At 46.1% G+C, this 23,665-nt stretch overlaps 1 protein-coding gene across 15 annotated transcripts in view; it reads left to right on the forward strand.

Annotated features, from left to right (window-relative positions):
- Nucleotides 1-23,665, forward strand: part of TRIP12 (thyroid hormone receptor interactor 12) — a 1,206,981-nt gene that overhangs the window by 117,543 nt on the left and 1,065,773 nt on the right. The window lies entirely within an intron of this gene.

Consider the following 23,665-nt stretch of genomic DNA (forward strand, 5'->3'; position numbering starts at 1 on the left):
TATAAAGCCCTTGATATGCAGTGCCCCTTACTTATTTTTTTTTCCACATACATTTTGCGCACACATGTATGTTTTTGGGAAACTGAATTCCCCCTTCCTCTAATGTAGCGTTTATAAACCTGTGTTTTTAATTAAAATCCAATGATTATCGTAGTGAATATCAAGGACACAATATCGACTAGTCACAATATTGTGACCAGAATACAAAGGGATGAAATATCGACAACTTAAGTGCTCAAAAGAGGATATGGATTTACTACCCGCAACTCGACGTCTGCGTACCTTGAAGATCTATATTGTTTTGCAGAACTTGTATAGTGCTTACTACCTCTACGTGGATATGCTGAGTGCTTGCCTACATGGATACCATGCTACACCATGTAGGATTTGTGATTTGGAAGGATGTTGTCTTTGTTTTGATCCTATGGGGAAGTGTTTTCATGTCTCGCGTGATGGCCACTGAGGTGCGGATATCATGTGTGGAAAGCAGCACAAAGCAGTGTGGTAAATGAAGTGTGAGAGACAGGTGCGCTGGTTTAAGGTTTTTAGTATTCTGGTAGTTTTGAACAGCTCTGCAGGTCCCTCCATGGTATTACTTATGAAATAGCCTGCATAGCTGGGTACTGCACTGGGTTGTCCAGTCTGAGATTTTGCATATAGTTGTGGTCCTGAGCTGGCCTGGTTGAAAGGGAGAGCGAAGGGAAACTATCTGTTTGGATGGGCATTTTGATTATCATCCCTTATCTGAGTGTCTGTGAGAAGTACAGAAGCTGTCAGATATTGTCTGTCTGTCTCTCTCCTGCATTGGTGGGCTACATTAAAGACCTTTAAATTGTCCAGCATTGTATTACAAATCCCTTCAGTTATTTCACGCCTGTTCATTTCGGTATATATACAACACCGAAGGTAACTTCCCCTGCACAGACTGAGCAACAATTTTATGCAGGCGCCACTTAACAAAAGGTGCTATCGCTTTTGGCTTTTTCTCCCTTGACCAGTCAAGTGTTGCAGATGAATGTCTGTACATAGGTAGCCTGATTCTTCAGCTTCCAACCCCAGAGTTTGACAGTCTTGGAGAGAACCTCACTTTCACCTTTATGTTGTTCTCTTGGGGGTGGGGGGGGTGGGGGGGTTGTCATGGTTTGTGGAAAGATTGGGGTAGCATTAGTTCTTATCCCAAGTAGATAGCATACTATATTATATTAGGGGGAATCATGGCTCCCTTCTTGCCACTCTCCTACATGTTATCTTTCAGATGGTTCCCCAATATCAAGATCTCCATTATCCCATTTGCTGGCTGATTGCGTATCTCAGTCCAGCATGGGGTATTAATTTAATTTTTACCTCACTTTCTTATTTTATAACATAATTTCCTCTGACATCACTATTTAAGGAGGCCAGAATCAGTGCACATTTGATTGAAAATTCTTCTGAGGTATTTTTGTTGTCAAGTTCATTTCCAACCTGGTTTGTTTTTGTCCTGTATTTTAAGTTTCCTCCTCCTTTTCCCCTCTATGCAGTTCCATAATTTCTTCCCCCTTCTTAGTTCAGATCTTCTTTTGCTGAGCTATATTTGTCTATGTGTTACTGACTGCTCCTATGTAGCTCTCAAGTCCTCTTCAATCAAGCCTATTTACTTATGATGGCCCAGGATGTATTTAAATATGTTTAGTGGCTTTTCCATCCAGTCTGTGGCCGGTCTTTAGAAGCACTTGTTGCAGTCAACTTCAATTGCTGTGCAAGTAGGTAAAGTAATGTGTTGCCTATTCTGAAAATCCAGACACAACAGGAAGGTGTCTGACTCTGCCAAGCATAAGATACAAACAGACCTTTCCACAGTACCTCTTCCCCTCTGCGATGTTCAAACAGCCAAGAGCAACTTATCCAGCGGAATGCAGACCGTAGCCACCTGGATGAAGGACAGCTACCTCAAGCACATCTTGGACAAGACTGAAGTCCTCATCCTGGGCCCCACCCCCTCTGCCTGGGACAACTCCGAGTGGCCCGCATCGCTCCACCCCCGACACACCCACAGACCATGCATGAAACCTCATCATCCTGGACTTCTCGCTCTCAATGAACTGCCAGATTAATGCCATCTCGTCATCCTGCTTCTACACACTCCACCTGCTCCGGAAAATCGTCAAGTGGCTCCACACAGTGTCCAGGAAAACGATCACCCACGCACTTGTCAGCAGCAGACTCGACTACGGCAACACACACCTCGCAGGCACCACACAAACTCCAAAAGAAGCTACAAAATATCCAAAAGAAGCTACAAAACCTCAAACTCCTCTGCCAGGCTCATCCTGAACATCACCTGCTGCAGCCACATCACCGGCCGTTTGAGACCCCTTCACTGGTTCCTGGTCAACAAAAGATCATGTACAAACTCCTCACACAAGCCTACAAAGCACTCCACAATGCCGGACCAGCACACCTCAACCACTACCTCTCCTTCCACACTCCCACCAGACATTGGCGCTCTGCCCATCAGGCCCTGGTCACCATCCCACGGATCTGCAGGGCCACTGCTGGAGTAAGATCCTTCCCCTACCTAGCTGCAAAGACCTGGATCTCCCTTTCTCTGCATCTCAGGCAATCTTTATCTCTGCCGCAATTCGGAAGGACCACAAGACCTGGCTATTCGATTAAACAGCAGACCCTCCCCCGCTCTGAGACCCTTACGGGTGAGTAGTCTGTCTTCAAGAACATTGATTGAGGGATGGGTGCCATTATGCTGAGCCGCCCCCTAAGTGTTGTGAGCTTGAGGGCGTCCCTGTATCTGCTAAGTTTCTCAAGCCCTAACTTAAGTACACTTTCATTTATAACATCAATATGAACTTCTACCTCTGTTATCTGTACATAAGCTTTTTTTTAGGGTGATGGCTGCAGGAGCTGCCGGGTAAAACTGGACGGTGGGGATGCAGGTGCAAAAGACCCAGAGATCACATCTTGTGCTTGCTACCCACCTGTAGTGATAGCTTTTAACTAACAAATAACCAACTGCAATGAAAACATTAAGATGAGTCTAATATATGCTATTCCTAATCCAAAGTCTCATTGTCTGACCCATAGTAACCTCACCGTATGGAAAACATTCAGAATAAGGCTGAGTGCATGGCGTTAGTAAATAAGGGAATGCCTCATTAATAACATTTGATGGAAGAGCTGAGTATTTCTTTCTCCTGATGCTCCACTGCCTTACCAATGGCCTAATGACCCGGAGAAGAAAGCTAAGCTTGCAGCAATGAATTGCAAGTTTGTGTTTTTCACACAAAAGTACAGAACCACACTTAACCTTTGAGAATGGACACATATCCAGCTCCGCTATCCTCATGTAGAAATTGTCTGTGTTGACCATGAGCACAGGATTATTTGCATATTTCCACAAGCACAGTATTGGGGAAAGAGTGAGATTGTTGGTGAAATAGAAAAAACAGACACTATCGCGCTTGGCAGCCATCTTTGAATGCTAATTTGTATAGTATCATTCTGGTAATGCTCCTGTGGACAAATGTTGCATATCATGACATGGACTGCAGTAATTCACTATGGACAATGCCATTCCAAGATGGCTGCCTATTCTAGAAATATTTGGTATTCAAGATGGAGCCCAATATGGAAGAAATAAGTGGCAACCAAGTGCACCAGTTATGTTAATGGAGAGTTGCATAATGCTCAGAGGAACAAAAAAATAATTGAAAGTGGACCAATAAAAGGAAACCAAGAATTCTTGCAGTGCAAAATGTCGACCTTCGGGTTTTATCCGAGCTCAATTTTGAAGAGTAGTTTAAGCATCTGAAATAACTGAACTTTTCTACTATGCTTTTGTTAGAGTTGTGGGTGATAAGATATATAGAGAGTAACTCCATGACAGGTAATTTTCCCATTCCCCATTATGAAGCTGATGTCCATATACATGGATTAAAATGGCAAGCTGCCAATAAAGCCTACGTCAGAACAGGAGTCCAAAGTAAGTAAGGAAAAATATCCTTGTTTATGGCAAAAGGATACAGAGGTGGTGGGTGGAGTTGACTTTGAGGCTATTTATATTGGACCCTTCATCAATAATGTTGTTTTAAGCAAATATATAAAATTGCCTGAAGTGATCACCTTGGAAATATTCGGGCCAAGGACATTTGTCATGAGAGCAGCTGTAGCCACTTTGCTTCTTATAGAATAAGACTTACAAGCAATTGTTACATTTTTTGGGTGCATAATATGATACGTGACACTATCTGTATAATGTAGTCTGTTATGAGGAAGTCACACAGAACCCCATAATAGATAGTTGTTTTAACTATTGCAAATCTTTTGTCATCTCTAATCAAAATGTAATTGTTTGTCCTTTTACCATCTAGTCATGGACATCCCCTCTTTGCTTGTAAAGAAGCATCAGGTATTGTTAGAAGGGAAATTGTCTGATTAAGTGGGAACTGTGAGGTAGCTTTAGGAAGGAAACCAGGATGAGTTTTTAGATTGGTATTCTTAGACCAACAATGATGAGCGCTTCCTTGCTGGAGTTGGTGTTAGAAGTTTGTGATCAGCTCGCTCACCTGACCAGCATGGTTTCCCCTGCAATAAAAGTCCTCTCCTTAGTGACACACCAGGTCAAAGCCTGAGATGACGTACTTGTGTGAGGTAGTAAAGCTGGAAATGGGCTATGCATATGACAGGGAGAAGGCGCAATCTTCCATATAATATTGCTGAATGTAAGTAATCACAACCAAAAAGATGAATTTATATTCTTATATTGTGTATGCCAGTGAACCAAAAATCATATGAACAGACCAGATTGTTCACAGAATTAATTCATTACTACTCAGCCATTTCATGTTGACTTAATTATCAACAGAGATCACGTAGTTGGCCATAAATTGTGGTTATTCACAACATTATGGTGCTCCTCTTAGGTATTAGAACAAGGAAATCTATGCTTTGGAGGCTGGAACCGTTCCAGTGGCCACAAACCCTATGCGGATAGCTGTGTCCTCATTAAGATTTTGTCTTTGTTAAAAAGCACTTTGCTCTTTTTCACAACCATGCTGATTTGTATCTCAGCCTTACATTTCTTTCATTGGAGTTAATCCGTATGTGTCCTAAAGAGAGTAGGTGGTGAAAGGAAGGTCTCCTCTGCCAGGAGGAACATTGCATGAAGAGACTATTGTAGTATTCGTGAACTGCCATGTCCTCAAAATCTGTTGGACTGATCACAATATATTCTCTTCCTTCATAACCACAGTTCACATCCTCTGTGTTCGATATGCAGATGCTTCACAGATCGCTCACAGGAATACACTTCTGTTGTATTTTCCCAAAAGTGTAATATTTTGATATTTTATCCCCCCCACCCCCAATAAAAAAAAGCTTTTGAGTTTCTGGTACATTTTACTATCTGTTTTATGGATTTACTTCAAATTCAATTGTAAAATTTGATTGGATGAACCTGCAACTGTGCCGAGATGTTTTACTGGTTGTTTATGTATGTAAAAAGCATACCACTTTACAAAGCTGCACAGTTGTTTAAAAATATTACGTAAACAAAAGAGGGGTTGTATTGGTGGTGACAATGATTCTAGCACTCAGGGTAAGTTTTGGTATTTGTTCCAGAAATTTTATATCTAGTATACCTTATGGCAAAACCTTGTAGGTGTGAAGAAAGTGTAGTGAACACAAGGAATTTGAGAAGGCACAATTGAAAACGACTTTGCATTTCCTAGAAAGGGAATTTACAGAACGATTAGTGCAAGAAGCAACTTTATTTCGCACCACTCTGGTGCTTAAAGTACACAGATCAAAACATTTCAATGCAGATGATAAATAGAAGTTTAAAAAAGTGCAAATTGCAATCACATAACTGGAATGCCACAATCCTAAAAATAAACCAATAAAAACATTACAGTGCCTGTAATGTTTACAAGATAAAACAATACAGATACATTACATTTAACCAACAGCAGCAATCATGAGTTAACATAAGTACCAGCAGCTAAAACAGTGACTCTTGGAATACTATGGATACATTGTTAAAGGCCTTGCGAGATCTCACAGCGGCAAATATGGAAGAAGCAAGTGCATAGGAAACAAATTAAGTTTCTAGTTGATAAAATAAAAAGAAAGCTGAAGCAGGGTTGCAAATAGAAAATGTTGTTAAAAGGGGAATAATAAAAAATCTTCCGTTCTTGACTGTACAAATGGCAAAAGAACAATACATGTGCAGTTGACTGTGTCGCTCTATTACAAAGGCAAGGTGGTAAAAGATTAATCGAATATAAATTGTGTGTGTTTCCCAGCATTAATGGAATAAAGTTGAGACGAAATCTAGAAGCAATTGATAAGTGAGGGGGACGCCTCGCTGTACTTGTGCTCTGACCTGCTGGAGATTGCTGTCATCAACCTACTTCTTGCGGAACCCGCTCCGCGGGTCCCGCTGCGCTGGGAGTCTTGCCTGCTGCCATCGGAAAGGGGACGCTGAGGGAAGTTCATTTGCCGGGGCTGCGAGCGAGTGCGCGCGCTCAACTGGGACTGCATATCCCAGGAGCGCCCGCCTGCCTGCCTGATCAGTTCCACCTGGGCCGCTCTCCCCGACCCCTCCCCCCTACACGGAGCCCTTATTAACTGCATCTTTGGACCTGGCGAGTGGGACGCCTCGCTGTACTTGTGCTCTGACCTGCTGGAGATTGCTGTCATCAACCTACTTCTTGCGGAACCCGCTCCGCGGGTCCCGCTGCGCTGGGAGTCTTGCCTGCTGCCATCGGAAAGGGGACGCTGAGGGAAGTTCATTTGCCGGGGCTGCGAGCGAGTGCGCGCGCTCAACTGGGACTGCATATCCCAGGAGCGCCCGCCTGCCTGCCTGATCAGTTCCACCTGGGCCGCTCTCCCCGACCCCTCCCCCCTACACGGAGCCCTTATTAACTGCATCTTTGGACCTGGCGAGTGGGACGCCTCGCTGTACTTGTGCTCTGACCTGCTGGAGATTGCTGTCATCAACCTACTTCTGGCGGAACCCGCTCCGCGGGTCCCGCTGCGCTGGGAGTCTTGCCTGCTGCCATCGGAAAGGGGACGCTGAGGGAAGTTCATTTGCCGGGGCTGCGAGCGAGTGCGCGCGCTCAACTGGGACTGCATATCCCAGGAGCGCCCGCCTGCCTGCCTGATCAGTTCCACCTGGGCCGCTCTCCCCGACCACTCCCCCCCCTTCACCTATTAGCGACCTCATTCTACATTAAGCCCCTTGTATCCCCGCTGCGCGGAAGGGCGCCGGGAGAAGCCCGGGACAAGGGCGGGACCGTCTGTGGCCGTCCGGGGCCGCTGGAGGCCGGGCCGGGCCACGCCATTAACATCTACGGTCCAGGTATTGATTAACCCACTGACTTTGTAACTGATTTGTGAATTGCTAGTTTTTTTGGTGGGCAGAAGGGGGGGTTTCTTGCACTATGGCTTGCTCAACAAGTACCTCTACCCTGTTGCCTCCTGTGGGTGAAGCAGAGCCTGCTGTCATGGGCCCTCTTGACTCTTACTTCAAGCGTTTGCCACAGGATATTGATAAAGAGATCGCTCTGGCGGAAAGACGAGCCGGGCGTAGGCTCTCGATAGAGCTTTTGAGAAACCCGCCCGAGAAAAATCAAGGTCTGAACTTTCCTGCGCTGGTTACACCTCTGTCATCCATTGTTTTACCAGCCACCCAGGACCTATTACTCGACTTGCCTTTGTACACTGAGTTAGCTGCTAATTCTTCATCGGACACTGTAGCAAATCTATCTGTTGCGCATTCTGATGTACCTAGCCAATTAGCAAAAGGGAAAGGAGCTTTAGAAAAACACTGTGTACAACTGGAAGCGATTAAATCTAAGCCCGGTGTTAAAAGGAAATGGGGAGTCACTGTAAAAAAATCACAACCTCAAAAACCTGCAAGAAAGTACAGGAAGCTGGGTACTAAATCGTCTTTAAGCCATGTCCCTCCAAAGAATGGCGTATTAATGCCAATGGAGGAGGCTGAAGCAGCCCCAGTAGAAGTGGACCCTATAATCATGGTGCCTTCGACAATGTTGGCGGTGCCAGCCCCAGATCCAACTATCATAGCACCTTCGGGGTCACTATCTCCCAATCACGATCTCCTGTTAGAAGTAGAAAAATTAATGCGTTCCCTTCTAAATCCCGTAGAACTAAGACTTAAAAAGCTACCTGAACAACTGGACCATCTAGAACAAGCTAGCCTAGATAACTTTTTTTCTATTAAATCCCTAATCAAGTCTGGCAAAAAAACGGGTGAGACTGGGAAACATCAACAGACAGTCGATAAAGATCACGGAGCCGTGTTGGTTGATTTACAATCCCCGCCTGTAAGTGGCATTCCTGCACAGGATAATAAAGGGGGGAATAGCAAGAATGTATCTGATCTAATGCCCACCAAAACCACTAGTAATTGCGGGAAAACTAAGCCCAATAACATCACCAACAAGGGTAGTAAGGATAGCGTAAAAAATCCACCAACCACAACTAGCAAAAACGCCACACTTTTGCCGACCGGACCGGGAAATACCATGGCCCAACGGTCAGGAAATGATAAAATCCACACTAGTAATGGCATTGGGAACAATGCTCACCGTAACGGGAATGGGACAAATTCCTGTGTGACGGTGGAAAACATCCCTGCACAGAGTTGTGTTCCTTTAGAACAAGTACAAATAAAGACCCAAATAACTAAATTGCCGACTAGGATCCCGCTAGTACAGCTCACCCCGGACTCCTACCCATATGTGGCCATACTTACCAACGTCCCACCCCTAACGGAGGGCCAAAGAGAAACTTATGACATGTTAAAAAATATGGCCATGCTTTGTCTTTCTGTCAATAGACCACTGCCAGGGGGAGTGGATGGCCTGATAATTGGGGCTAGAAGGGTCAATTGGATAGGGAATACCTTAAAAAAACAGGGGGGTGAGTGTATTATAATCAACTTTCAGGATCCTAGGGTTGTGGGGCTGATTACGGGAACGGGTTGGAACATTAATATTGGTGGGATTGGGGTTGTGGACCTTACTTTCTTTTATCCCAGACCGGTGATCTACCCAGGGGGCTGTAGGGAGCAACCGAGACCCAGTCTCTGTACCTGGGTAGAGGCTGGCCCCCCCGCTGCTCCCATATTTAGATCAAATAATTGCTACATGCAGGCATTTAACCCCTATGATGGGCAGGGGCAGACGAGGTGGGGATGTTGACGGAGACCAGTTGAACAATTACGTTTGGAAGAGGAAATGGTTGGGGGAAGTAACCCTGATGTAACTTTGGTAGCCTATGATGATGAAACGAGCCAAAAATCCGAAGTGGCGAATGTGAGGGATGGGGGCATTACTGTATGTCCGGAGGGGTGTGTGGGTATACCGGCCCTCCCAACTATTATATGCACCAAGGAGGGTACAGATGCAAATTGTACAAATATTGTTCTAAGAGAGGATTGTGACTGCGGGAAGCAGGATGATTTGCCGCCCACGGCACCTAAAGAAAAGGGGATTTGTGTAGAAAATACCCTGGAGAGACTTCTGTCATGGAATATAGCGAGGCTGGGGGCTAGATTGTTGTCACAGCATTGGATTGATTTTGTAAGTGGGTTTGAAATGTGCCTATTCCAAGAGACGTGGGCTTGTGACCCAATTTATTTTCCGGGTTACCTAAATTTTTGTATACCAGCAACGAGAGGCCCCAGGGGAAGACCTATGGGAGGCCTCGCAGTCTGGATTAAGCAAAATTCAAATGTAAAAGCAAAAATGATTGATCTAGGTTGCAAGGATATACAATTTTTGAGATTATCCGTAGGCAAGGGTGGCACGATAGACATTTATAACATATATGCTAGGGGCAAGAGTCTGGGGAATTCTGCTACCTTAGAAGTTCTATCCGCTTCCCTTGAATCCCAGTCACTTGGAAACAGAGTAATTTTGGCTGGCGACTTGAATAGGACATTCGAGCCCCTAGAAAACACTGCATACCCAATAGGTCTAGAGGAAGATGCCCTTTGGGGCATCCCAAACCTTAACCTCCTACCTGTGAAGCGGTGGACAAAAGATATTTTGTCGTTGAATGCGTTGTCTGGAGTATGGTCTGAGGGCCCTTAATGGCAGGACAAAAAGCGACCAATGTGGTAATTGTACATTCAACAATGGACATAATAAAAGCAGGATCGACTATGTCATCTGTAGTCTTGAGTTATGGTGTGGCGTGGGTGACATGGAAATTGTGGGGAGAGTAGAAAGCGACCATAACCCCCTCTGTGTCTCCCACTCATGGTGGAGGGCCGCACGAGCCAACCCTGTGTCAGGTAGTGAGAGCGTACCTGTTATGGCCAATGACTCAAGAAGGGTGAAATGGCCATATGTCCTGGCCAATTTGGCCACCTTGGAGTCTATTCATTTGGAGGTAGACAATGCTATTGCCGCCATGGAAAAAGTAGATCCTGTATTACCAGGCTCTGTCCAAATAACTGATATACATGACACATTCTTTTCTTTGATAAAACCGCACTTTATTAAACCACTGAAGACTAACAGAAAACTACCAATCACTATGGCAACCTGGTTCAACAAACAGTGTAGGGTAGCTAGACTGGAGTTGGGCAGAGCACTCAAAAGCAGGGACAAGGCCTCGATTAGAGTCACCAGGAAATATTATAATGACAGTATCCGAAAGGCTAAGAAGCAGTGGGATGAGGAGTACTGGGAGGAGCTACTTGAGGCTTCAGGGCAAAAGGATTCCAGAACTTTCTGGAAAATTGTGAAATGGGGAAGAGGGGGCGCCCCCAATAAACCCGACAACAATGTCGATGAGGCATTGTGGGTCGAGTATTTTAAACCCCAGTATGCTGAGTGTAGGGATATAGTGGCCATAGAATCAATCCCTATGGTTTTTTGCAAGGGTGATCTATTCCTAATCAAGGATGCGGAATTTGTAATTTCAACTCTGCAGGGGGGAAAAGCCCCCGGGCTAGATGGAATCCCTTCAGACATTTTCAAACACGACAAGGTCCAGTGGGCAAAATATGCGACCCTGTTGGGAAATGGCTTGGCCAAAGGGGCAAAAATCCCCAATATATGGAAAGGGGCAATAATAATACCGATTTTTAAGAAAGGCGACCGGTCACTCCCGGTAAACTATAGACCAATAAGTTTGCTGTCTACTATGCAAAAAGTAGTGGGGAAGATGCTGGTAGACAAACTTATGGTCTGGGTAGATGACAACAATGCCTTATCCCCCTTCCAGGCAGGATTCAGACGTGCAACCAGTACGGTCGATCAAATTTTTCGCTTCACCATGCTACGGTGGGGGACTGTACTCCTGGGTAAAGGCAGCCTCTATGTAGCATTTGTAGATCTAAGGGCTGCCTTTGACCTGGTGCCCAGGTGCACGCTGTGGGAGGTTCTGTCCAAAATAGGGGTCCCACTTGATTTGCTCACGTTAATAATGCGTCTTCACGAAAGCAATTATGCTAAGGTTCAGTGGGGGAGGAATGGGGAATCCACTACTAACTTTCCGGTTGAGCGGGGGGTACGGCAGGGATGTGCAATGGCGCCCCTGCTGTTCTCCCTGTTCATTAATGGCATTGTAGATAGGATTTTGGACGCAATGGTTGACGCACCTACGTTAGCGGGCATCAGAGTTCCAATTCTGATGTTCGCCGACGATACCTTGATTGTGTCTAAGACCCCGTCGGGTCTCCAGCGAGCCCTGAACATATTCGACGCATTTTGCAAAGAACGGGGTCTCGAGGTTAATGTAAATAAAACCAAGTTGATGGCCTTTGGGCAAAAGCGCCAATCTCAACCCAAGGTATTTTTGAACAATATCAAATTAGAGTTAGTAAATGTTTTTACATACCTCGGGGTGGAGATATCAAGTAAACTTGGATGGTCAAGACACATAGAGAAGGCGGTGTTGAAACATCAGCAAATCTCAGGAGCCCTTAGGGTCGAGCAAGTAAAATCCAAAACCAGGCCTATAAAACCTGTTCTTATGGTTTATGACGCAAAAGCCCTGGGCGCAACCCTTTATGGGGCTGAAGTCTGGGGCTTTGAGAGTCTTACCACCCTTCAAAAATCTGAGAACAGGTTTGTGAGAGGGATAACTAGTCTTCCCCAAAGTACCCCACTAATACCGCTTGGCCTTGATCTAGGCAGAAGATCGCTTAGTGACCGTGCCCGACTGAGGCCTATCCTCTATTGGAGACGGCTGTGGACAACCATGGAAATAAGACACTACGCTGAGGGGTTCCTAGCATTAGCCAAATCAGATGTTTTTCGTAAAATTAAATGGCTAAAAATGCTAAGGGACGTCCTTGCTGAGCTTGGGCTCTCCAAACTATGGGAAAACCCCCTCGGGGAAGTATTCCCTAGTAAATCCAGTATCAAAGAAATATACTGGGACTACATTGACCAAAAACTTTGGAGGAGCGCAACCTCGGAATCCATGGGGGGTAGATTTATGGAAATCAAACAAAGACCATCCCTTGAAAAATATTGGGACAGTATAACTGTCCCATTAGACAGGAAATTATTTTTCCAGTTAAGGGCAGGTTCTCTCCCCCTGAGGTGTTTGACGTCCAGCTAGAGAACTAGTAGTGGTTTGTGCTGCCCGTCATGTGGGGCTCCCAATGAAAGCATCGCACATTTTCTTTTTTTATGCGAGGCATATGCAAATCCAAGAAAATCTTGGTTGGCTCCAGTATGTAGGAATCTTGGTGTCCGAAGTGGTGTTGAGGGGTTGAGAATTATTTGTTCCTCCACTGAAATGTCCATCGTAGTTGGAACAGCAAAATATTTGGGGTGGGCATGGTCCATAAGGAGGAGGGCTCTATCCCCTAATGTGTTTTGAATTTTGCATTTCCCCTTGTTTGACTTATCCTTGCAAACATCTACTGGGAGATATATATGAATTTTAACTACAAAATGCGGCTAACATGTATGGTATGAGTTCTTAGTGTATAAACTTTGGGAATGGTCCGTAATGCGGAGGTTTCTATATCTCAACATGCATCTAGTTTTCGCATATTATGAAAAAGCTATTTTATTCTAAGTGGTAACAATTTTAATGCTTATGTATTATGTATTTTAAGTATAAATTTATTGTAACAGAATGTATGAAGTTTTTAAAAAAAATGTATGAATTTATATGTCTGTGCTTTTATGAGTGTATAACTCGAATAAAGCTTTTTCAATCAATCAATGATAAGTGAGCAAAAGAAAGAGGGAAGTTCTGCTGATTGGGAAGGAAAAACCCAAAAGGGTAGAAGCTCAGTTGCAGCTCAAATTAATTACAACTTATAGCACCGAGGGAGAAGCCATTAGAAAAAGCAGTAAAGCTGGCGCTTGATGTAAAATGATCCCATCGTAGGCCCCCTGCTGCCATGTAAACTACGGTTCACAGTAATATTCACGTTCAGAAGAGCAAGATCTATGCGTGATGAGTTAGTAAGAAGTAGCCCAGAAATGAATGCTAATAAACTGGTTGAAGGGAAGCCATGGATTTCGAAAATGTAGTAAATGCAATGCGTCAGTATGGAGTAAAGAGAACTTTGTACGCTACACCATTTAATGTCCCACAAAAAAATAAGAGGAACGTATAACTGCAGAATGGAGTATGCAGTCTACGCACTGTCTTGTCTGTGCAGGCTACTATGTGTAGGCACCACAATTCATTATGTCCACAAGCGAGTTTTACAACACGTTTGAGCAAGCCGTCTTGTGTATATATATATATATATATATATATATATATATATATATATATATATATATATATATATATATATTCATATTCACACACAATAGCAGCCAAATGAGAAACAACACCAAAGATTGTTTAGAAACTGTTTTAATGCTCTGATAGCAGAAGAAATTTTTATAACTCACTGAGCATAGAAAGCTCCCAGGCTGCATTGCAAACACACAGTCTAAAAAGACTGAAAAGCTAACCTGTAGCTGCATAGCAATAAACTGACACCGTGCCTTTAAGGCACCCATGACCACAGCTCCACTAATTTCTGTTTTCTGACAGAAAATTACTTCACTTTTAACAACTTTTTTACTTACTTTGACATTTAACATCTAGTCAAGTAAGAAACTGTCTTTTTCAGTCACTTTAGTGAACATTTTCATCTGAGAATGCCTTCACTTTTTTACAAATGTCCTTCTTGTGGCAACAAGAAGGCAAAATCAGACAACTACGACGTTTGTATCCTGTGTCTGCCTGAGGAACATGATCCAGGTACCTGTCCTCATTGTGAGCACCTCTCAGGAAGAACTCTCAAAGACGGAGAGGATTCGCATTTATGGCCTGGCTCACAGGTCATCCAGAGGAAGGTCTCAGATTAAGAAGGGCTCCAAGAAGGCTAAAACATCTTCAAAAGAGAAGTCTTCACACCCTTCAGCTTCAGCGCCTGGCTCGGCGCTGAGAAAAGAGCAACCGGTGGGTCATCTATCATCAGAACTGCCGTCGACGGCGAGCTCTCCGTCGAAGAGAACACCAGGTACGTCGACTAATCTAGTTCCGTCGTCGAAATACCCTCCGCCGTCGTCAACCAGGCGGCGAACGGCGTCGCGGGAGGTCACTCCTCCGCCGTCGTCAACCGGGCGACGTTCGGCGTCTAGGAATGTGACACCGTCAACCAGGCGACGGTCGGCGTCGAGATCCAGGACCCCTCCGCCGTCGTCAACCTGGCGACGATCGGCGTCGAGGGAGGTCGTTCCTCCGCCGTCATCCAGGCGACGACCGGCGTCGAAGTGTGACCCCTCCGCCGTAGTCTAAGAAACGACGTTTGGCGTCTAGGAACAAGACCCCTCCGCCGTCGACAACAAAACATCGTTCGGCGTCGAGGAGGCATTCTCCATCGCCGTCTCGTCGACGCTCGGCGTCGAGGGTGACCAATATCCCTCCGCCGTCATCGCACAGACATTCGACGTTGAGAGAGAGGACCCTGTCGACGGCTGGTCATCGCCGCTCGGCGTCGAGGCTCCGCCGACTGCTGCTCATCGCCATTCGGCGTCGAGAGTGTAGGAGAGTAGGGTCTGCTATCGTATGGTCACCCCAAATTTTTGCTTTTTGCTTCACTGGTTTGACTTAATGTGGCTGTGGGCCTGCTAATCAGACCCACAGCCTGCTGTTCTCTCTCTAAATTACTGACAATGCACTCTAGGTGCATTACGAATTGGAACTGGTTCACCTTATAGGCCCTTGTAACAGTGTACTCCAGGTACTCAGGGCATAGGTGTAACCAAGGCCTACCAGGCGCTGCAGCATGAATTATGCCACCCCTGGCCTGGCCTCCATATTTGACACAACTGGCTGTTCACTCAGCTGGGGTAAGTTGGTGTAGTTACCTCTTACTTAAATATAGTATCCCTATATCTAAACCTATCTGGACACATGTTAACCTATAAGCCACTCCTATGGAAGGCCTTGACAATCCTGGAGGCAGAGTGCTTGGTTTCATGTGAGATGGTGCTCTGGCACGAGCTGAGCCCGTCTGCAGCTGTCGGGAACAACTCCCTTAGCTGTTCCGGGATATTTCCATACCATATACTCTTAAGTGCATTATAATCCTCGCATTTATTTGCTAACTTTGGCTTTCTCAAAACATGTCGAGTAAGGTGTCATACGAATTGGGATACTACCCCCTCGCCAATTCTGGCGACGGGGGTAGCATTCCACCCTTCTAGAGGGACACGACATGTACATAACCTGAACCCCGGTTAAAGTTAAACTCGAGCCTCAGCATCACAAAATGGATGCTGCCACCACAGACACAAGTCTGACCTCCTGCTGCTGAGAGTCCTTCCAGTGAGGGAGGCTTGGACAAAGGGTTTCCTGCCTTGGGAGGTCCAAGCACCACCCCAGACAGGATTTTGTGTATTGGGTAGGACAGGGCTGAATAGAATGAGACATGCCTGGGGCACACAAGGTGTCCCCGTGCATACGCCAGTCCAAACCGGTGCTGGGGCTTTCCAGGTTCAGTCCTGGCGCAGAGCTGGACAAAGGAAAGGGGGTTTAACCGCCCCCCTTCCTGGTCCCGCCCAGAGGAGGGACCTAGCAGGTGATCTGGCCCCCAGATTTGGAATAAGAGTAGGAGCTGTGTCCCAAGACATTCTGCTGCACAGAAGACTGAAGTGCATCTCCCTTGTGGCCAAGGAGTGACCACCCTGTGAATACAGGCACCATCCAGCAACTTGACGTGCTTTGCCACCGCCTCCCGCCAGTGCCCGACCCCAGAGCCCGACAAGACCCTGACTCCCAGACATCTCAGAGCCCGATGCACAGTCCCTGAAAAGAAGAGACCCGTGGAGGCACCGAGAGATGTGGGACCGGACCTCTTGAAAGACCCCCGAGAAGCTGACTGCGCAGCACCTGAGGCGCTGTGCTTTGGGGTTTGAGAAGCCCCATTACCGAGCCGCATTTGCACCGAAGATCAGCCCCCCAGCATCTCCACAATCTGCGTGGGGCCCTTTTGCACTTTGCCACTCGACGCACCATCCCGGCCACTTGCCACGTGGCTAGCGGCCATCTTGGTGACGAAACCTACCAACACCGCTGGTCTGGTTGCTCCAGACTGGCCCTAGCTCCCCTGAAAAGGAGCACCCGCTCTGACCTTGCTGGTCCGAGTGAGAAGCTTGCATCGATTCCTGCGTGGCTTGCATTAGCCAAGGCCTGTTTGCTCCGATCACGAAGCTGACACCGCCATCAGCTAGAGCCTTCGTGGGACAGCTCGTGACCGACGCCTGGACGTCCTCGACATCTTCGTGTCCACGTGGCTGCAGAGACCATCTTCACTTCTTCGCCTGTTTGCACCCGACATCGCCTGGTTCCACCCTGGTTCCACGGTAGTCACTGGCTAGTGACTTTGAACATTTTCCCCTCTGCTTTCAGGTCTTCTACTCTTCAGATCCACCCCTGGATCCCCCGGAACTCTCCACGACGACCCGCCTGCAGCATCTTCATCTACAGGCTCCATAGACCAGTGCGACGAAACCCGACACACTTTGAGACATATTCACCCGCTTCCTGTGGGTGAGGTAAACCTGGCACTCCGGTGCCCCTGCGTAGCAATACACCTTTAGTGTCTATGTTCCAAGTTGCTAAGTTCTAGGTCATCCGGAAGGTTCCCTTTTCACTAACTTTGTAACTTTTACGCACCATTGACTTTACATTGGTGCATGCGTGTGCTTTAAGCGCTGCACCAGAGTCCCGCGGGCCTTTCCCGACTTCTTCACTGTTTGTCCCGAACAGCTCCAGCGATGCCCTAGGCCTATTTCCTTTTCGATTCGTGGTACTTGTACCACTATTTTAGTATATGGTTTAGGTGGCCCCTAGGGCTCATCCATATTGTGCAACTTTTGTATATTTAAACTGCGTTTTGTTTTAACGCATTTGCTTCTGAGCTCATAAAGAGTATAGGGGATATTTGTAATATATATGACCAAGAGCCCGTGAGCTCGAAACGCGTCGTTTGTTTATGCCCAAATAAACAACTTCTCCAAGTACCTGATGGTGTGGCTTGTCATCCTTTTCCTGATCGAGAGGACCTTGTGGATATATATATCTATATCTATATCTATATATATATATATATCTATCTATCTGTGTGGTGTCCTTTCATTTGGTATTCAAGTGGATTGTGTATGGTAAAATAGCTTGCTTCACATGCCTATACAGAGTTTAGCCCAAGACTGCTTTGTCCACGCTACTAGGATAGCTGGTCTATAAGGTTGACTTACAACCAATCATCATAAGGGTTGCTTGGCATGGTACAAGGTGATCACTAGAACTAGTGAGCATCATATACCAGGCCAACTTCTCACAGAGATCGTAGATCCTCGCATCGATCGCCGTCTAAGCATTCGACGTGGAGATTGATGGCTACGTTGACTCCCCAGAGGCATTCGGCATCGAGAGAAAGACATCAGACTCCGGAACGCTCGACGTCGAGGCATTCAGAAAGAGCTCGATCGTCGTCGAAACTCCGTAATCATGGTGACTGAGTCAGTTTCTCGCCATTCCACGTCAGTCTTCTGGTTCTTCGACAACATCCTCAAGATCCAGAAGTCCTGTCCACAGATCGCCTGTACGGCAGCCAGATCCTTCGGCTGCGGAGGTCAGACTGTCACCTAGATGGTACAAGTCTTTGGATCATTGGCGAGAGTCAGGGGCTGCCAGGCGTATGCTAGAGTATGTCAGTCCTCCGCACAGATCTCCTCTCCAGAGGCTGGTGGAGGAAGTGGACAGACGGTCCCCCCCCAGGCGCCAAGCAAGCAGATCGCCTGTGAGATGACCAACCAGATCCTGCTCTACCAGAAGGGAAGATCCGGTTAGATCTCGTTCACCCAGAAGAGAGGATCCGGTCAGATCTCGCTCTCCTAGAAGGGAGGAACACCCAAGGAGATCATGGGAGAGGAGGCACGGTGCGCACCGTAGACGTCGAAGAACTGTCTACTTCATCTACCTCTTCTACCAGGTCTTACAAGAGGGATTACTCTCCTACGATAATGGATAGTCCTGTTTCTAGATCCTCTCCAGTGGATGACATAGGCACTTACCTAGATGTCCTACAAAGGGGAGCTCAGAAACTGAACATTGAGATGTCTGTCCCCCAGGTGGCTACGACAGTAATTTTTGAAACTTTGCACAAAAAATCTGTCTCTCGCCCGCTGCTGCCTTTCGTCCCGGGGATAATGGATCCGGTCAAGGACGTTTTCCTTACTCCAGCAACCATCAGAGCGGTGCCGGCCCGCATACAGAAGAAGTACAAATCCGCTTCGTCTGACCCAGCTTTTGAACAATCTGACCCTCCAGCGGACTCTATGATAGTGGCAGCTGCAAGGAAGACTCATGCAGTTGCTGCTTCCTCTTCAGCACCACCAGATAAGGACAGCAAGTCACAGGACTCGTGGGGTCGCAAGGTGTGCAATTCAGCTGCCTCCACACTGAAAGTCTCGAGTACGGCCGCACTGTTGGGCAGATACGATAGAGCCTTATGGGACTCAATGGAAAGGGATAAGTAAAAGCTTCCAAAAGAAGACCAGAAGGACTTCGAAGAAATTATGACAGAAGGATGTCTGGTGGCGAACCAGTTAATAAGCACTGCAGCGGACGGTGCAGTTCTCGCGGTACACTCCTACTCACATGGGGTTTGTGCCAGGAGGTCAGCTTGGTTGCGTCTCACAGGTTTGAAGCCGGATGCTCAACACCGCATCCTAAATCTCCCTTTTTCGGGGTCCTCTCTCTTCGGACAACATGCTGACGAAGAGATGACGGATCTGGATACAGTAAAGGCGGTGGGTCTGGAAAAGAAAAAGAGTTCAAACGCCGTTTCAAGACCAACAAGGGAAGAGGGGCTCAACAGAGGGTTCAAACCCCTCAGTGGTCCCAAAATAAGAACCAGGGGAAATCCCAGTTTCGAGGAAAATCCAACAGAGGTAGAGGTCGTCACCAGCAGTCCTCTACCACATCAAGAGGAGTAAAGGCCTGAGCAGTAGCTTCCTCTGGCGCCGTTGCCCACTCCAGTGGGAGGAAGTGCTTCACAACACCTGGCAGAGTGGGTCCGCATCACAAAAGACAAATGGGTGCTGAATATACTGCACAATGGATACAGGCTAAGTTTCCGTGCGCTTCCAAGGAGCATTCCTCCAAAGAGGTCTTTCCCTCACCAGCTACGCTTGCTCAGGAGAGAGGTGAAAATCCTGCTACAAAAAAGAGCTATAGAGGAAGTCCCCCCCCCCCCCCCCCCTCTCAAAGGAGAAAGGGAGTGTATTCCAGATACTTTCTTGTTCCTAAAAGAGATCAGGAGGACAAATTCATGCCCATGCTCGCTCTTCGTCTCCTAAACAAAGCCATCGTAAAAGAAAAGTTCTGCCTGTTAGCTCTTCACCAAATATGCCCACATCTTCAAACCGGAGATTGGATGTGTTCGCTGGATCTGCAAGATGCATACTTTCACATTCCAATTGCACTGCGGCATCGCAAGTACTTAAGGTTTGTCATAGGAAACAAACACTACCAGTACAAGATGCTACCCTTCGGACTCCAGTCCGCACCACGAGTCTTCACCAAATGCATGGCAGTGGTGGCGGCTTTTCTTCACAAGAAGGGACTCTTCATCTATCCGTACCTGGACGACTGGCTCCTAAAGGGTCCATCTCCGGTACGGGTAGCACACGATCTGCAACTTTGCCTGTACCAGTTGCACAGGCTCGGTCTCCATGTAAACCTGGAGAAGTCAGTCCAGCGGCCGACACAGTTCATCCACTACCCAGGCTCCGTTCTGGACACAAAGTTGGGAAAAGCGTTTCCTTCGGAGGAGAGACTTTGTTCCATGAGGCAGAAATGTGGGATTCTGCTAGAGTCTCTGTTTCCAACAGCCCGACAAGAAGCATCCCTGTTGGGTTCCATGGCATCCTGCATTTTTCTCATCCCAAACGCCAGGCTGAGAATGCGGCCTCTACAACAGGCTCTCGAAGACCAGTGGGACCAAGCGACAGGGCGTGGGGAAGATCGTATCACTCTTTCTCAAGCAACGAAGGATGCCATCAAATGGTGGACTCTGACGAGGAATGTGCTGGTGGGAGTACCGTCTCACCAACCTCTTCCTTCCCAGTCTATAGTGACGGATGCCTCTCTGCAAGGCTGGGGAGCGCACATGGGTCCGCTTCAGATGCAGGGTCAGTGGTCTGCGCAGGAGCAGACATACCACATCAACATGCTGGAGCTCAAAGCGGTGTTTCTAGCTCTCAAAGCTTTCTTTCCAGCAATCGAGTCCAACTCGGTCCTAGTTCAGACGGACAATACGACCACCATGTTCTATCTGAACAAACAAGGAGGCACGCGATCTCGCCCACTCTCCCGAGAGGCTCAAACCATCTGGGACTGGCTTCTCTCTCGAGGTCTCACAGTAGTGGCGGTGCACCTTCCAGGCGATTGAATGTCAAAGCAGGCACACTCAGCAGGCACTTCGAAGATCAGCCAGACTGGGTGCTAAACAACAAAGTAGTAGAGCTTTTTCGTTGCTGGGGTCGTCCGGCCATAGACTTGTTTGCATACGACGAAAACACCAAATGCCACGCCTTCGCGTCCAGGTTCCACCGGCCAGGGACGCAGGGGAATGCTCTCCTGATGAATTGGTTGGGAACATTCGCTTACGCGTTTCCTCCCCTGGCTCTGATTCCGAAGGTAGTGTCCAAGCTCCTGAGGTCTGACATGGAGATGATCTTGATAGCTCTGGACTGGCCACGGCAGTGGTGGTACCCGGACCTTCTGCATCTGTCTGTGTCCACACAGTCGACTTCCTTGCAGGCCGGACCTGTTGAGCAAGATGAACGGGAGGATACTTCATCCCAACCTCCCATCACTGAACCTAACCGCATGGCACCTGAGGTCCTGCAATATGGACATCTGAACTTGCCTCCTGAATGCATGCACATTTTAAAGGAGGCTAAGAGGCCTTCCACGAGAGCGTCCTATGCGTTCAAGTGGAAAAGGTTTTATATATGGTGTAGAGATCATCAACTGGATCCTACTAAAAGACAGGAGGAGGTAATTCTGCCATACCTCCTTTCCTTGGCAACTTCTGGATTGAAATATGCTTCCATTAGAGTACATCTGTCAGCTACAGTAGCGTACAGGAAATCGCCTAATCAGATTTCTTTCTTTCAGGTTCCGGTGGTTAAGGACTTCCTCCAGGGGTTGAAAAAAGTCTATCCCCCTGTGCGAAATCCTTCTCCTCCTTGGGAATTGAACCTGGTTCTATCCAGGCTAATGTCACTTCCTTCCAGGTACGGGTACTGTGTAATATTTTCTATGTCATACTGAAACTGCCCAAATGAGGTGGAATCATGTGATGTCTCTTCCTGCTGAGTTTTATTAAATATGCAATGTCACACACACTTTTTGTTAAATAAGAACAAATCAACACAATAATCATACTTGATTATTATACCCCTTTGCAATCAAAGAATGTCTTTGAATGCAAAAAAAAGTCTTATTCCAAATATTAGGTGAAGAACAGATTTCTCCTGGGAAAAGTTTCACTACACTGAAATCAATGGTATTAATTGATCTCGACCATACAAGCTTATTCTCTCGTCCACATTCAGCCACGACACCTATAGTGTCACCAGTCTCAGCAAAAAGGACCAACCAGGACCCCAAAAGTCAATTATGTGAAACGGTACTCAAAAACAACTGATATGCAAAAATAGAAAAGTTCATTTTAATAAAATTCCATAGAGCTTACAAAATAATTAAAAAACTCTTATGAGCAATTTCATAATGTGCAGAAAAAATAAAAAACCCAAATATACTAACAATGAGGAAGAATTATATAAAAACGAGAGAACAACAAACAGTGCATAATCATAAAAACATCCTAGATTTGTTACTCCACATTGAATTCATTGTAATATCTCATGGATGTCCATCAATCAAGTAGTTTATTCAACACCCAGTCAGATCCTTGGATGTAACACCATGTAAGGCTATGATGCGTCGACGCGTTTCGGTGGCAATTGTATTATTTTAAGCCACCTTCTTCAGGAATGTATATTAACCGTTCAATCCCAATAAAAACCACGAAAATATCCTAATCAGAAAACCTATAAATAGGTTATCTACTCAAGCATATCTACCCAATGGTAAATTATATTACCTAGTTTCCCACCCTTCAGTGCTCTTACCTCCCCCACCCAGATCAGAAGGACTGGGCAGTGTTGGTACATATTATCTATACAGCGGAAATTAAACGATTAAAAAAAATGATTAAAAAAATGTGTAATAGGCATCATCCTTTTATTTACTCAACATGCATGCTAGATGGTGATAGAGCATAGGCGTGTCCAAACCTGGTTTTAGAGAACCCATATTCACAAGATCCCTAAAGGGGGCATCTCTAAACATAGTATTGTAAAACACAACTGTCCATAGGGTCCCCACTTCACCAATCATACATCCATTTCATATATATATAATATATATAATCATCTTGCGTTCAAGCAATGTCCCATTTATCATTTCCTATCTAGACGAGACAGGAAGGATAGAGCAATTCCACCCACCTCTTGATATCTCCGGGGTGGTTCCGAAATTTTTTACATATGTTAAAATTAAGCGGGGCTCCTTAGTGCTCCAAACGCTTCTTAGTGCTCACTCTATAGAAAAAAGGAGGATAATCGAATTATGTCTAATATCAAACCCCATTCTTATCTGGGGTTGGGAGATCTTGTGGCTTCCCAAACCATTTTAGGACCTATCGGTAACTTGGGGGTTGTGTATCCTCCACTTGGGGGGGGGTGTTATTTTGCTGATAATAAAAGAAACCAGCGTCTTCTCTATTGTCAATAGTTAGAGTGGTAGTATGTTTTCCTGGAAATAAGAGCATACAACAGTGTTCTATTCCTAATCCCCAATTAATTTAATCAACCCCATATCCTCCAACTTTGTTGGTGAAACATACTCACCAGGATCAAATAGCTACAGAGGCATATGCGGCACAGCTTACATGCGTATGTCCCCCATGTACGTCCACTCTTTTGTCTGATATGTGGGGTAAATCTAAAGGAAATACCATATTTATAAATGTTTATTTTGTATATATAAAAAAGAGACTAACCTTCTCTCACTATTCATATAGTTG

The sequence above is a fragment of the Lissotriton vulgaris genome, chromosome 11, assembly GCF_964263255.1.
Source record: "Lissotriton vulgaris chromosome 11, aLisVul1.2, whole genome shotgun sequence".
NCBI classification, from domain to species: Eukaryota; Metazoa; Chordata; class Amphibia; order Caudata; family Salamandridae; genus Lissotriton; species Lissotriton vulgaris.